We start from the raw sequence: 14,638 nt of genomic DNA, 5'->3' as shown, positions 1-14,638 counted from the left end.
TCACATTCCTTGCAAGCCCCCTACTGCCCCAAAAGAAATGCAAACGCATGCTGGCTTTGACTTGACCTGGGCCTTTGCACAGACTCTGTCTTCTCCCTGAAGCCCTCTCCCCATTCTGCTTTTTACTCATCCTTCAGGGCTCAGGTTAGATACTGCTTCCTCCAGGAAGCCCTCTCTGATTCTCCCAGTACTGTGCCTCTTTTAGCTCTTATACTGGATTATAAATGCTTGTTTATTAATCAGCCTCCCTTTAGATATAAACTCCATCGAAGCAGGAAATATTACTATGGTATTTCCAGCATCTGGTGTAGGGAAAAATGTCCCCAGCTTTGGGGGGAAAGAACACCTACAAAGAATAACTTGAGAATGCCACCCCCCCCAATATACATCTCCTTCACTGGCAGAAACATCTCTTTGTCCTTTAGAACAATCTTTGTCCTCCACCCCCAGCTTTACTGAGGTATAACTGACAAATAAAATTGTGATATATTTGAAGTGTACAACACGATGATTTGATATACATAGACACTGAGAAAGGACTCCCCCAGAGTTAATTAACACACCTATCACCTCACATTTTACCTTTGTGTGTGTGAGAAAGAGAACACCTAAGTTCTACTCTCTAAGCAAATTTCAATTATATAGCACAGCCTTATTAACTATGGTCACCATGTTATACACCAGACCCTCAGACCTTATTCATCTTGTAACTGAAAGTTTGTCCCCTTCTACCAACTCCTCCCTGTTTCTCCCACGCCCTGGCCCCTTTCTATGAGTTCAACAATTTTGTTTTTAAGATTCCACATATAAATGATACCATGCATTATTTGTCTTTCTGTCTGGCTTACTTCACTTAGGATAATGCCTTCCAGGTTCACCAATATTGTCGCAAATGACAGAATTTCCTTCCTTTTTAAAGTTGCATAATAAATAGTCCATTATATATCTCATATCTTCTTTATCCATTCATCTGTCAAGAGGACACTCAGATTGTCTCCGAACCTTGGCTACTTTGAATAACGCTCCTACGACTGTGGGAGTGCAGATATCTCCTTGAGGTAATGATTTTGTAGAACATTCTAAAATTAGAGGTCCTGGTTTGACTTGGGGACACTGAAGTATCTTCAGAGAGATCATAAACGCAGTCTTCAAATGACTAGAAAAATCACAGAAGGACAAGGAAGATGAGGAGGCCTCCAGTTTCTCCGGGGGCCAGCCTCCTGACCTTGCTCCCTAACAGCCTATCCCGCTCCACTCAGCCACTGGAAGGATCTTTCCAGCCTTGGCTGAGCATGCGCCCCTCTGCAAATGTAGGTACATTTACTAGTCCACTGTGAGTAAGAAGCAGTGTGCACTGAAGCCTGAGGCCTATTCCAGGAGCTTGTAACATCCTCCAGGCACTCACATTCCACAGCCCCCAGCTCGCTGGTGATCCTGCACCCTGGGGGTTTCAGCCCGCCGGGAACCTTGTCTCCTCCGGGCTTCCGATGGAGGACCGTATCCATCACTCGTCAGAGATGCAGCCACGGCAAAGCACGAGGGTCACCCGAGCACCAGTGGTCAAATCTGGCAGGTTCTGCCCAGGGATTCCTGCACTTCTTTTCCCTTCCTACAGTGTGACCCTCCTGGATCACTCTGCTTTATATGTAATCAATCTCTGGATTCGAAGTCAAAGGACTCCGACTTGAGACCATGTGGTCTTAGAAACATCACAATTCCGAAGCTTGCTCTCTCCATCTGTCCAGTGGAACTGCACTTGCCCCATACGACTGGCGTGGGGAGGCAGGTTAGTGCCCCAGGACACAGCAGGCACTTGGGCAGTGTGCACACTGCATGCAGGTGCCCAGGTGAGGGGACAGGCAGGGGCCAGAATCCAGCCCAGCTTCTACTGACCACGCCATGGGCCCACAGCTGTATCTGCCCAGAGGGAGCATCTTTCAGGAATTTACAGGAATGGACCCTAAAAACAGTCCTGGCAGGGCCTGGCACACATTAGGTCTTCGTAAACATTAGCTGAATCTTGAATTATTGGCTATGCACACAGGGAGAAAATAAAAGCTATTGTTACTAAAATAGTAATAATCTAAGCACACTTTCCCAGGAGTGGCAATATAGCAGAGTAGCTAAAAATAAAAGCTTTGGAGCTCGACTAGGGTTTGAGCCCCAATTCTGCAGCTAATGATGCTGAATGACCATAAGCAAGATGCATAACCTCTCGGAGTTTCAGTTTTATCATCTGCAAAAGGGGAATAACTTGGGAGGATTAATGGGGACTACCATAATTACTATCTCCTGAATAACTCATGTTTCAAGTGTTCTGAGACCTAGTTTTATGAGGAAGGAGACCCCAGATCACCAGAGGTAATTAAACAGTGATTATTATAATTGGTATTTATTAAAGTCCTAATGTATTCTAGGCTCTGGAGGGCTTGTACATCTATTGAGAATTTTCTGCTTGCCAGATAATGTGCTAAGCACTTCATACACATGACTTCATCCATAACCACAATCACCCTAAAAGGCAGATACTATGATTATCTGATCAAGGGGAACTTACATACTAGTTAAGAAAGCAATGAATTAATGCTCGAGACTATCTGAGTAAACATGAAAAAAGATTGCATTTCAAAAGAAGATAAGTACAAGGATATACTTTGAACGAGGTGGTGGCTAGGAATTGGAGATCATTGTTGGAGGCAACCGACATATCTGTCTTTAGAGAATTTGATATAAATATATAATGAAGTATTATATAGTCATCAAAAAGATCATAGTTTACAGGTAGGAATAGGGCTAGGTCTCAAAAACCATGTTAAATGAAAAAAGAAAGAAATAGGATGGGATTTAGAACACAACAGCATAAGACAGTATGTGCCAAACTCTGGGGCAGTCACTGTAGGGCTTTACTCATCAAAGAAGGCACCCCGGCCCTGGGAGCATCCACCATGGACACTGGGGGAAGCCCTGGGTTCCAGATGTGGCCACTCAACATGCACTGGAAGCAACAGTGACTAAAACATGGGCCCTGCCCTCAAGGAGCCCGCAGCCCAGGGTGGTTTCCATGAATGAGAAAGTTCTGCTAGAAAATTCTCTCTGCTGCATGGAAGCTTCTCTCCCACACTGTCTCTCTGGGTTGGTAGACTGATTTTTCTCTCCCGGATGTGCCCTCATAAAGCAGAGGCAATAAAGGCCTGGTCAGAGTGGAGAGTGGTATCAGCTGAACACTGTGCTAGCCATTCTGTAGAAGCTAATTAGCCAATAGAACACTTGCCTCAATAACTTGCATCCGTTCCTGATCGCTGAATTAGGAGGGGCTGCCTGGCATAAGGAAGAATAGGCTCCGGGTTCTGTTCCATCATCTTGACTACCCCCACCTGCCATATAAGGTCCTGCACAGTGCAACCTTAGTAGTAGTAGTAGTAGTAGTAGTAGTAGTAGTAGTAGTAGTAGTAGTAATGATAAGAATATCCTAGATCTGCAAACACTGGGAGAACTTTAAGGAAAAATAGCCCAAGACTGGACCAGAACATCAGCCAGGACCTCGGCCAGCCCCTGTCCAGCTCCAAGGCCCTGCTGGATGCTAACAATGTATATTTGGTTGCCAAACTCCTCACATCTTAGTAAAACATGTGGCAAATGAATTCTCCAAGATGGCCCAGGACCTCTACTAAACCCCAGCACTGGGGACGCCAATACTCACAGGACGTTCTCACGGAATCCTCAGTCCCTCGGAGCTAATGGTCATTTGACCCTCATCTGCCACCCTCCAAAGTTTGGTCAAACAGTGAAACAAAGTGCTATGCTGTGGCAATAACTGTCCAGTATCTCTTCCCAGGGGACACCCGGGACTCTGAGCCTGTGCCAGACCGGTTAGGATTTACCCATGAGCTTCGGTGTGCGGCTTCAGAAAGAATGGGGGACTCCGTGATATACAGCAAAGCCGAATTTTATTTTTATTATTTTTTAAGATTTTATTGATTTATTTGACAGAGAGAGACACGGCAAGAGAGAGAGCACAAGCAGGGGGCAGTGGGAGAGAGAGAAGCAGGCTTCCTGCAGAGCAGGGAGCCCGACGCGGGGCTCGATTCCAGGACCCTGGGATCATGACCTGAGCCGAAGGCAGATGCCTAACAACTGAGCCACCCAGGTGCCCCTACAAAGCTAAAGGGTCAGCATGGATTTATTTGAAAGGGTGAAGCAAACAGGGAGAGGCCACCAGCGAGAAATCAGAGTGCTAGGATTGGGGTATGGAGGGGTTCCAGGCAGTGAAGCACCCCCCCCGGACATCCTTATCTTCCCATGGGTGTGACGAGGAAGACGTTAAGGTCCTTGAGCACTGTACGGCACATAAAGACTACTCGGTTATCCCCAAACTCAGTGACACCCTGATTGCACTGCAACAGAACCCTGCTTCTCCTGCGAACTCGGGTTTTCACATATTGTCACAAAGTCAGAGCAGGAAGAGCAAATCACCCCCACAGACTCCACCCCATTTCTCAGATGGGAAAACAGTCCCAGGGAGAGAAAGTAACTTGCCCAAGGTCAGGGACATCCTGGAAGCCTGAGGAATTTGGAGAGAAGTTGCTGTCTTCCTTTGCTTGGTCTTGGGACTGATTACCCCTCCCAAAAGAACAGGTCATGACTCTCACTGGCCTCAACATCCCATCTAATGGAATATGAGCATTGGCTGATGTAAAAGGTCATTCAGATCAGTCCTTTGATTTCACGAATGGGGAAGGAGAGACTATTCACCTCCCCATCATTCTAGTTATGAACATCTATCCAACACTTCTCCAATTAGCCAAATCCTTTCAGGGCCCCAGCACCACACAGCAGCCCCAAGACACCTTCTGTAGGTGGGTGACCATCCAGATGGTGAAGCACGACTTCCTAATGACAGAGAGGCATGGGCTTCGAGAGCATCGCAATGGCCAAGATGTGAAAATGCTACCCTAGGGTCAAGGCTGCTGAAGATAACAAAACGTTCTATTTGTCTGGAAATTCACATGTCACTTTTGGGGAGCAATTCCATCACCAGGCTTGGCTTTTGTCCTCTCCCTCCCATTTTGGACATGGGTCAGAAATCCAAGCTCCCATTATTCTTTGTCTTTTTCCTCCCCCTGCTCTAATCTGTCTGTTATTAAGGTCACCCCTGACCAGAAGGTCACCCCCATAACCTCCCACAGTGATTCCCCAACTCTGACACTTATTTTTTGAACTCTGTTTCAACTCTACCTTGGCCCATGGGCTGTCAGCCAACCACCCCCCAACCTGCATTGCTCCTAGCTTCAACCCTTGCAGGGGCTCCCCGAGCCCAGCCCCTCCACTCAGTCACCACACTCAAAACCTCTGAGCCTCAGAAGGGAGGCTTCCTATTAAAATGTAAAATGTGTGGGCCTTCTGGATCAGCAATCACACTTCTGGGAATACTGACTTAAGGACACAAGGATATATGTCAAAGAATTACTCATTTCAACATCACTTATGATATCAAAAACCCACCTAAATAACAATCTATAGAAGAATGGTTACACAAATTATGGCAGGGTCCCACATAGCATACAAAATGTTATGCAGCTGTTCAAGAAATGTGTAAACTGTCATGCTAATGAAAAAGCCCAGTTTAGGACTATAAATGAGATATGTATGTGTAACAGATTACCAGATGGGACTTTCCGATTGCCTTTGAATTCCACTAAGGCCCAAAGCTGAGAACAACCAGGGGAAAAGTCCCCACACATTCGAAGGAGAAGTTCTAGACACATCCACACAGGTCTTACCATGAGGTAGCCAAAGAGGTCTTCCACTTTCAATCCCACTCACCCACCTCCAGGTCATATAAGAAGAGACTAAGATGCCAGAGAGAAAAATCTGGGAATTCACAAGAGTAGAGAACAGTTCTATTTCTCCTCCCTCACCCTTCAGACCGAGGGAGATGCTCCCCAAGAGAACCATCCATGCAATCTTGGTTGGTCTGCTGGGAGGAAAGGTTACACCTCACCCTTCACCCAATGTGTCCAGGGACCAACTCGCAAGCCCACCACCAGTGCTACCTAAGAAGAGCGACAAAGAGTTCTGGAAGAATCTGAAATGTAGCCCAAAGAATTTTGAGCGATGCAGACAGGGAGACAGAATGCCTACCTGTAGACTGGAGAAGTACAAAGGTGGGGGGCTGACCAGAGCTACCTGTGACAGGGCAGCAGCAGAAGCCCCTGTACCTCCAAGCATGTCCCCAAGGCATGAGTGTTCCTACGGGCTGCATCACAGCCTCCCCTAATATCACCAGGGCCCAGACCAAGAGTACAAATGGAGGCCCACATACCCTATGTCTAAATATTTCTAAAGTATGAATTGAGCTAAATAAAACATGTTCTAGGGGCGCCTGGGTGGCTCAGTTGTTCAGTGTCTGCCTTTGGCTCAGGTCATGATCCCGGGGTCCTGGGATCGAGCCCCAAATCGGGCTCCTTGCTCAGCGGGAAGCCTGCTTCTCCCTCTCCCACTCCCCCTGCTTGTGTTCTCTCTCTCGCTGTGTCTCTCTCTGTCAAATAAATAAATAAAATCTTAAAAAAAAAATGTTCTATCATCCTACCTTGACAATTGTAATTCCATAATCACCCGGCAAACCGGATTCAAAGAGAGGACTCTCATGATCCTTGGGGTTCGCTCCCTCCATTTCCTGCCACCACATTCCCACTCCAGCACACGCACACATGAGGACCATCCACATTCCCAGCAAGCAGCACCCCTGGGCCATTCCTCGGGCCTCGAGATGTACACACCTGCAATGAAGCCCAGGTGAACCTGGGAAAGAAACCCGCAAAGGTCTTGGAAGCAGGTCTGAGGCCTTGTAGGCAGGGAGTTTCAGGGTCCCATTACCCAAATGAGGACTAGAAGAACTGCCTGAGCTCCAGGTAGGAACATCCTCATGGATCTGCTGATTTCCCACCCAGTTGAAGAGCTACAGAGAGAGAAGGGCAAGCGGGGGGGGGGTCCCCAAAAGAGTGGGGTGCTGGGCTGGTACCCTTTTTACTCAAGTCTGGGGGCAGCACTGGGCCAAAAGAACCCTATGGAAGAGAATGGGGCTAGGAGGCAAGTAGACTCCAGGGTGTACCCCAGGGGTAGGGCCCAAGTCTGGGGAGCAATAAACTCATCAAATGGTATAAAGGAGATTAGATTCCCTATGGAGTGAGAGTCATGGGGTCTCCAAAGAGCCAGCATTTGGGCTCTGCCAAACAGATTACAACAGTGCCAATCAAATAAGATGGCACCTCTCTAATTCCCTCTTGCCCACACTGAGGGAGCCCAAAGCCACAGAGCACAGCAGGGTGTAAGAAGTTTGATAGAACAGATCATATCACTGCCATCCCTCCTTCCCCATCAGGTCAGCACTATGCTGGGGTTGGGTGTCGTGGTGGGGGTGGTAGGGACAGAAACCAAACAAGATGAGATTCAAGTTCTCATTTCTACTGGGCTGGACTTTTTAACACCTGCTGGCAGTCCGAAAGCTAGGAGGCCATCTGAAATGCCTTCAAGAGATTGAGAAGGGATCTCATTAGAGTACACTTGAAGTAAGAAGTCAGGGGGAGGGGAGGAATCTTACCGCCTACTGACTGCAGCCCACCAAGCCTCACCCACTCAGTAACCACTCCACCCCAAGCCCCCATCCGTTAGCAACACAGAGTAGGGGTTACCCCAGAAGAGGATGGATGACACAGGGGAGGGGAAACTTTGACTTTCCAATTCCAACGTTCTGAGTCACTTTTGTTTAAAACACCTTCTAGAAAGGCGTATGAGGTTTTGAATGACATATAATTGCCACCACTTGCCCGATAAGGCACTCAGCGAATCTCTCCAACTGGGGAGTTAAAAATCAGGCCAAACACGAGCTCTAGCTCGGGTATTACTTATTTCCCTTCCTGATATTGCCACAAGGCCCGGCTCCATGATTTTCCTCGGCGGAGAAAGAAGTTGTTTATTATTCCAGCTGTTGCCATAGCAGGCAGTGTTTCCATGTCACCGTCTTGTGCTGCCCAGAAGTGACACCACTAATACATGTTCCAGACCTGCAATCCCAGGCACTCAGGCCAGAAGGAAATGGACTTGCGCTGCAGCAAAATCCGCCAAAGAGGCCAGCCCTGCTCAGGAGTCTGCATCCCAGGGTTTCCAACCACGGCATCCGTGAGCGGGGGAGAATGGATGGAGCCTGTCTCTGGACCAACAGGATGGGATCCTGAGGAATTTCAGCCAATCTCACGACCTCCCATCCTCCCTCACCCACTCCTTTGGTCCCAGCCAGCAGAACAGACCCCATCTCATAAAAGCCACAGAAAGAAGAAATCAGAAACTGCAGACCAGTTCTTTGAGAGCCTGCCCCTAGGGAGACTGACATAGGCAGCGGGACACGAAGAATCAGGACAATCCTTCAATCCTCATCGAAGACCTCTGCTGTGTGGATATCACCAAGCCTCCCAAACTTGGTGGATGGTGGCTCTCTCATTTATCATTCAAAAAGAATAGTAAATAAACAGGCAGCCAGCATGCATACTACGCCAAGGATTCTTGGGGGCTGTGTCTACTGGCCAACTTACCCTGATTTTGTTTTTGTTGAATTATTTCTCTCCATCCTATGACTCATCTCTTTTGATTCTTGTCTCCTCTCTGTCCCACTTACCACACACTGAACACCCCATTCCTTCAGCCCCTCCAAGTAGTGCTAACTTGTGTAGAAGACTTTTACTGAAGGTTGTAAGCAACAGAATTACAGCAGAGCAAAATATAAGAATTGGGTTATTTTAATCTCATGTGCTTGTATGTACACAGAACACCCCTGGAAAGGTACATTACACAGAGGACCTGGAGTCAGGGGTGGTAGGGAGACTCCCACTTATCCAACAAATTCTGATTGAGCGCCTCATATGCACTAAGCATTGTTCTAGGTACTTGGGATACATCAGGGAACAAAAAGACAGAAATCACTGTCCTTGTGGATTTTTTATTTGGTCAAGGAAGGCAAAGAAAACACACACACACACACACACACACACACACACACATCTCAGTGATTTAGTATAATAAAAATGATGAGTTGGGGTCCCTGGGTGGCTCAGTCAGTAAATGTCCTACTCTTGATTTTGGCTCGGGTCATGATCTCAGGGTCATGGGATCAGATCCTGCACTGGGCGCCACACTAGGCACAGAGCCTGCTTTGGATTCTCTCTCTTCCTCTCTCTCTGCCCCCCTCCCACTAAAAAAATGATGTGCTATGAAAAACAGAGCAAATAGAGCAGGTAAGGGAGCTCAGAGTGCAGGGCAGGAGAGCTACAGTTTAAACTGGTGGACAAGAAGGCCTCAGTGAGAAGGTAGCATTCAAGCAAAGGCTTGCAGGAGGTGAAAGGGTCATGAGGATCCATGGAAGAGCATGGCGGGACAGGGAACAGCCAGTGTGAAGGCCACAAGGTAGGAGCACGCATGGTGTGTTAGAGAAAGAGCAAGGGGGCCAGTGTGGCTGGAGGAGAGTGAACAAGAGGGAGAAGGGGAGGACAGGGGTCAGAAAGAAGGACCTAAAAGGCCATGATCAGGACTTTGGGTTTTCTCTGAGTAGGATAGGGGGCCTGGGATGGGCACGAACTACAGGGAGACAAGCCATAGCATGGAGCCCAGTTAGAAGGCAGTTGTGGCCATTGAGGACAGAATGAGATGCTGGCTCCCACCAACCTGGTAGCAGATTCTGGACATCTTTTTTTTAGACACACTTTATTTTTTAGAGCAGTTTTAGGTTCATAGCAAAACTGAGTGAGAAGTACAGAGAGTGCCCATCAACCCTCTGCCCCCACACACATACAACCTACCTCTCTGTCAATATCCTATACCACATGGGTATGCTTGTTATCACCAATGAACCTGCACTTACCCATCATTATCACTCAAAGCCCAGAGTCTACATTAGGGTTCATTCTTGGTCTTGTACATCTCATGATACACATTTTTGACAAATATATAACAACACGTATCCACCACTGTAGCATCATACATCATAGTTTCACTGCCCTAAACACCTGTGGTCTGCCTACTCATCCCTCTCTCTCCCCCAACCCCTGGCAACCAGTGATCTTTTTACTGTCTCCATAGTTTTGAATTTCCAGAACGTTGTATCGTTGGAATCATACAGTATGTAGCCTTTCCAGATTGGCTTCTCTCACTTCATAATATTCATTATGCTTTCTCCATATCTTTTCATGGTTTGATAGCTCATTTATTTTTAGTGCTGAATAATGTTCCATTGTCTAGATGTACCACAGTTTATTTATCCATTTGCCTACTGAAGGACATCTTGGTTGCTTCCAAGTTTTGGCCACTATGAATAAAGCAGCTATAAGCATCCATGTGCTCATTTGTGGGCGAACACAAGATTTTTAAAATTCATTTGGGTAAATACTAAGGAACATTCTGGATTTATTTTGGTATCAGAATTTCCTAATGGATTAGGGTGTGTAAGAAAAATAGAGAAGGGGAAAGACCTTGGATAAAGCAGTTTGGGGGAAGAATCCAAAAGTTCAATCTTGAACATGTCAACGGAGGAGGTTCATTAAATACCAAAGTAGAGAAAACAAGTAAGCAGTTACTATACTAGCCTGGAGTCCACGAGAGACTTTTGGTTGGGACATTAAGTGGGGAGTCAACGGTACAGAGATTAACTTAAAGCCAGAATATCAGATGATATCACCAAGGGAGTGAGTACAGAGAAGAATATCAAGGACTGAGCCCTAGGGCCCTCCATCCATATCAAGAGGAAGACAAGAAGAGAGGAATCAGGAGAACAACCAGTGAACAGGAGAAAAACCAAGAGAATGGGATGCTCCAGAAGGCCACTGAAGAAACTGTATCAAGGAGAAGGGAGGGATCAGCTGTGCAGATGCCAGGGACAGGTCTGTTAAGATGAGAACTGAAAACTAACCATGGATTCTGCAACACGGAGGTCAGCGATCTGACCTTGAACAAGAACTGTTTTGTAGCAGAGACAAAAGAAGGACTGGGGTAGATTTAAGACATGCAATGATATCAGTGGGATGATATCATTCCCCGGGGAGGGAAAATTGATTCTGGGGAGATGGAAAAAGCCTTGTTCTTGTTATGTCCAGAGCACAGATAAACACATAGTACATAAACAACTACGTATCAGTATGTCTGTGGTATTAACAAGTCATGGGTGAGAAGAGGCGGTTTAAAAAATGTCCAAAAAGACTCATGGGGGAGGGGGGACAATAATGAAAAAAGCAAGCATGAGAAACACTAGTTCAGGAGAAAATGTGAGGAAAAGCCTCACAGGCAGAGAAGATAAACAATACTCCAGTGAGTTTTGCCGAAAAAGGGGTCACAGAAATGGGAGAGCAAGGGTGGCCAAAGTGGGGTTAAGTAAAGTGCCTCTGAAATATTTAATAATGATAACATACATGTGGTGCTTATAATGTGTTATTAGAGGCCAGACACTATTCTTGACCCTTGACACAGACAGTAGTTGGAGAAAAACCAGTTCTTCCCCTCAACAACCCTAGGAGTGGGTCATCATCATCCTAGGTCTGTAGTTGGGGAAATGGAAGCATGGGGGTGGCAGGGAACTCACCTGCCCAGGATCGTGCAGCCAGCAAGGGTCAGACCTGAGATTTATACAAAGGCAGTCTGGCTCCTGAATCAACGTTTTAGATTTATCATAGGTCCTCTTATGTTGTTTGACTTTGTTCTCTATATTTCCTACACAATCACACATTGTCAAAAACGAATATTTGGGGCGCCTGGGTGGCTCAGTCGTTAAGCGTCTGCCTTCGGCTCAGGTCATGATTCCAGGGTCCTGGGATCGAGCCCTGCATCGGGCTCCCCGCTCGGCGGGAAGCCTGCTTCTCCCTCTCGCACACCCCCGCTTGTGTTCCTGCTCTCGCTAACTCTCTCTCTCTCTGTCAAATAAAAAAAAAAAAACAAAAAACGAATATTTGGCATTTCTCCCCTAAAACCTATCAGTCGTTCTCTCTTGTGGCCTGTCTAGGGTGTGTGCCTGTCTCCTTCATCTTTGGGTCCTTCTCTCTCTGGATACCTTCGTCATTCTGCTTCAGCTTCCAAAACCCTAATTCTTATGTCTTTATCTCCAAAGCAATTCACACTTGCCCATCCAAATTCACCCAGGAAGAGGGGTGGAGGGGTGGGGGTGAGGGGGGGTCTTACCTTCTTCAATCCGAAAAGTCCATCAAGACTCGAGGTGATTTCTTTCGAAAAAGTTGCCCACTTCTAAAGGGGAATTTAAATACAGTGAAATTAAAAACAGGAATTAGTGCCTCCCCTGGAATACAGAAAGACAGCCAGCTATTTTATTTGTTAGATTATCATTTTTCCCACTACACAAGAATCTCCACTCACCCCCCCATCCCCTCCCTCACCCCCCCCCCGCCCCGTGGAATTTCCTCCCACAGACAATGGCTTTATTAACATAACCCAAAAGCAGTTTGGGGAAAATTCATGTTAAAAAAAATGTATCCTTTGCCTTAATTAGAAGACTTTTTCAGAGAAAACTATATTTGAAGATGTTAACCTTAAAAATAAAACTGCCAGTTATTTTACCAGCAAAACATGGGTTTATTCAGGACAACAGATAATTGTAGCCCAAGACAGACAAGTTAGGGGAAAAGCATAGGCATGTCTGCAGAACAAAGCACAGAAAGTTCTTTACTTATAGAGGAAAGGGGGAAGTCGGGAGGCGCTGTTGTAAACAAAAAACCCATTGGAGTAAACTGGGAGTTGGGAGTATAGTGGCTTTTCATTGGCTGAGTTGTGACTGTTTCTCATTGGCTGGGCTGTTGCCAGGGCAGGAGGAGAGACTTTCTTCCTGGAAAGAAGCGCTGTGGTAGTAAAGTAGTATCCAGGGCAAGGTCCCTATCTTCCTGTTGGGTCTACAGGCGATGAGAAGTGGTAGGGCATGGGCAACCCCCCTGCCGGCCTCCCAACTCCACTCAGTGAGGTCTCCCCTTATTATTTTTCACAAAGACTACATTATTTGCACAATTGTCTTAATTCTTCACTTAACAGGTTTATACCAAGTCAGAGGCAAAATGATTTAATTCTGTAGATGAGCCCAGTAAGAATATACCTGTCCATGACAAATTATTTTAATTGGGGCCTACAAAATATTCCAGAATAGAGACACACTTCATATTTCTCCTCATTGTCCAACTCTTAACCACTGAAAACAAACACACCCACTCACCTTTCCAAAGACAAACATCACCTTCAGGGGCAGTACAGTCATCCTATAAGGAGAAGGAGAAATATTTTATTTTTCCCTACAATTCCCTATTTATGAGTCCTTCCTGTTACTATGCAGAATGTCACTTCCTGTCCCCTTTACTCCCAACCCTCACCCTTTCAAATTCTGTCCCTCTGGTAGCAATATGCCCCTAAGTTACCTCCCCCTTGGCTCCAGCCTGAGCTTAGAGTAGCCACATGTAAAGAGAATGTTCAGTTCCTGGCCCAGGGCCGTTCTCATCCTGAAGGATAGTTAAAGGTGCTAGTTTCATCTGGATTATGGAATGTCTTGTGCTTTAACTGCACATTTTCCCCCTTGTCCCTGCTCAAGAATCATAAATGAATAGGAATATGCAGGAATGATATTACTTTACAGATAGTCCTGAACCCACTCTCATGTCTCAGCCTAAATCATTATTAGCTCATAACCACATTTGTGATGGATGGCAAATAACTCGGAACCTATCTGGCCACTTAATGCAGGTACATGGCAATTCTTTGGTTGAGATCTACTGAAACAGACTAGAAAGAAGGGAAGTACACAGACCAGAGCAAGAGGTTCAGTGAGTCCAAGTGATGAAAAATGGGCATGAGACAGGAAGTAATATGGCTAAGAGTCTAAGAAACACAGCCAAACAGAAGAGGTCTGAAACCTGCCCTTGAGGAACTTTATGACTTTAGAGAAGACATAAAACCTTTTTTGACCCTGGGAGCACCTGGGTGGCTCAGGCGGTTAAGTGTCTGCCTTTGGCTCAAGTCATGATCCTAGTGTCCTGGGATCGAGTCCTGCATCCAGCTCCCTGCTCAGCAGGGAGCCTGTTTCTCCCTCTCCAGCTCTGCCCCCTGCTTGTGTTCCCTCTCAACAAAAAACCTTTTTTGACCCTGGGTGCTCTTTTTGAGAAAGGCATAATAATCATACGTGCCTCACAGCATTGCTCTAAAAAATTACAAGTGACAATACCAGTAAAAGAGTAAACAAAAGGCAAGGCCACATGGTCCTGGCTCCATCCAATGATGCACAACCCATGGAGTCGCAATCCTATGGGAGGGAAAAGAGGAGGCTGCGTTGAAAGTTTTGCAAAATAGTTTCCGTATTATTGATAAAGAAAACATTTCAATCCATTTGCACATTGCACAGATGTTTTAATTTTTCAAATATGTAGCTGGTTTTGCAATAATGTGAAGCTCTTGCTTAGGCTTTATTTATATGATGGGAAACCAATGTTTTGAGACAATAAAATGGTCCATATATCGTTGCATGTTATCTAGATGAGCCATTTGAAAGTATTCAGCTTTGAAATCTATCCCGGATCCAAGCTATTTTGACTAAGTGTTTTGAAGTTAAATAGTG

The 14,638-nt window shown here is 46.1% G+C and overlaps 1 protein-coding gene across 1 annotated transcript in view; it reads right to left on the bottom strand.

The window, feature by feature from the left end:
* PAMR1 (peptidase domain containing associated with muscle regeneration 1) overlaps positions 1–14,326 on the bottom strand; it is a 110,928-nt gene extending 96,602 nt beyond the window's left edge. The window contains exons 1-3 of the mRNA XM_078058201.1: positions 14,249–14,326; positions 13,250–13,292; positions 12,214–12,276 (exon numbers count right to left, since the gene is read on the bottom strand). The gene's annotated coding sequence lies outside the window, so the exon portion shown is untranslated. The remainder of the gene's footprint in view (positions 1–12,213; positions 12,277–13,249; positions 13,293–14,248) is intronic.
* Positions 14,327–14,638: the final 312 nt, after the last annotated feature.

Source organism: Halichoerus grypus, chromosome 11 (genome assembly GCF_964656455.1).
Source record: "Halichoerus grypus chromosome 11, mHalGry1.hap1.1, whole genome shotgun sequence".
Lineage (NCBI taxonomy): Eukaryota > Metazoa > Chordata > Mammalia > Carnivora > Phocidae > Halichoerus > Halichoerus grypus.
The sequence above is the reverse complement of the archived record's forward strand: the minus strand, read 5'-3'. Positions and strand labels throughout refer to the sequence as shown.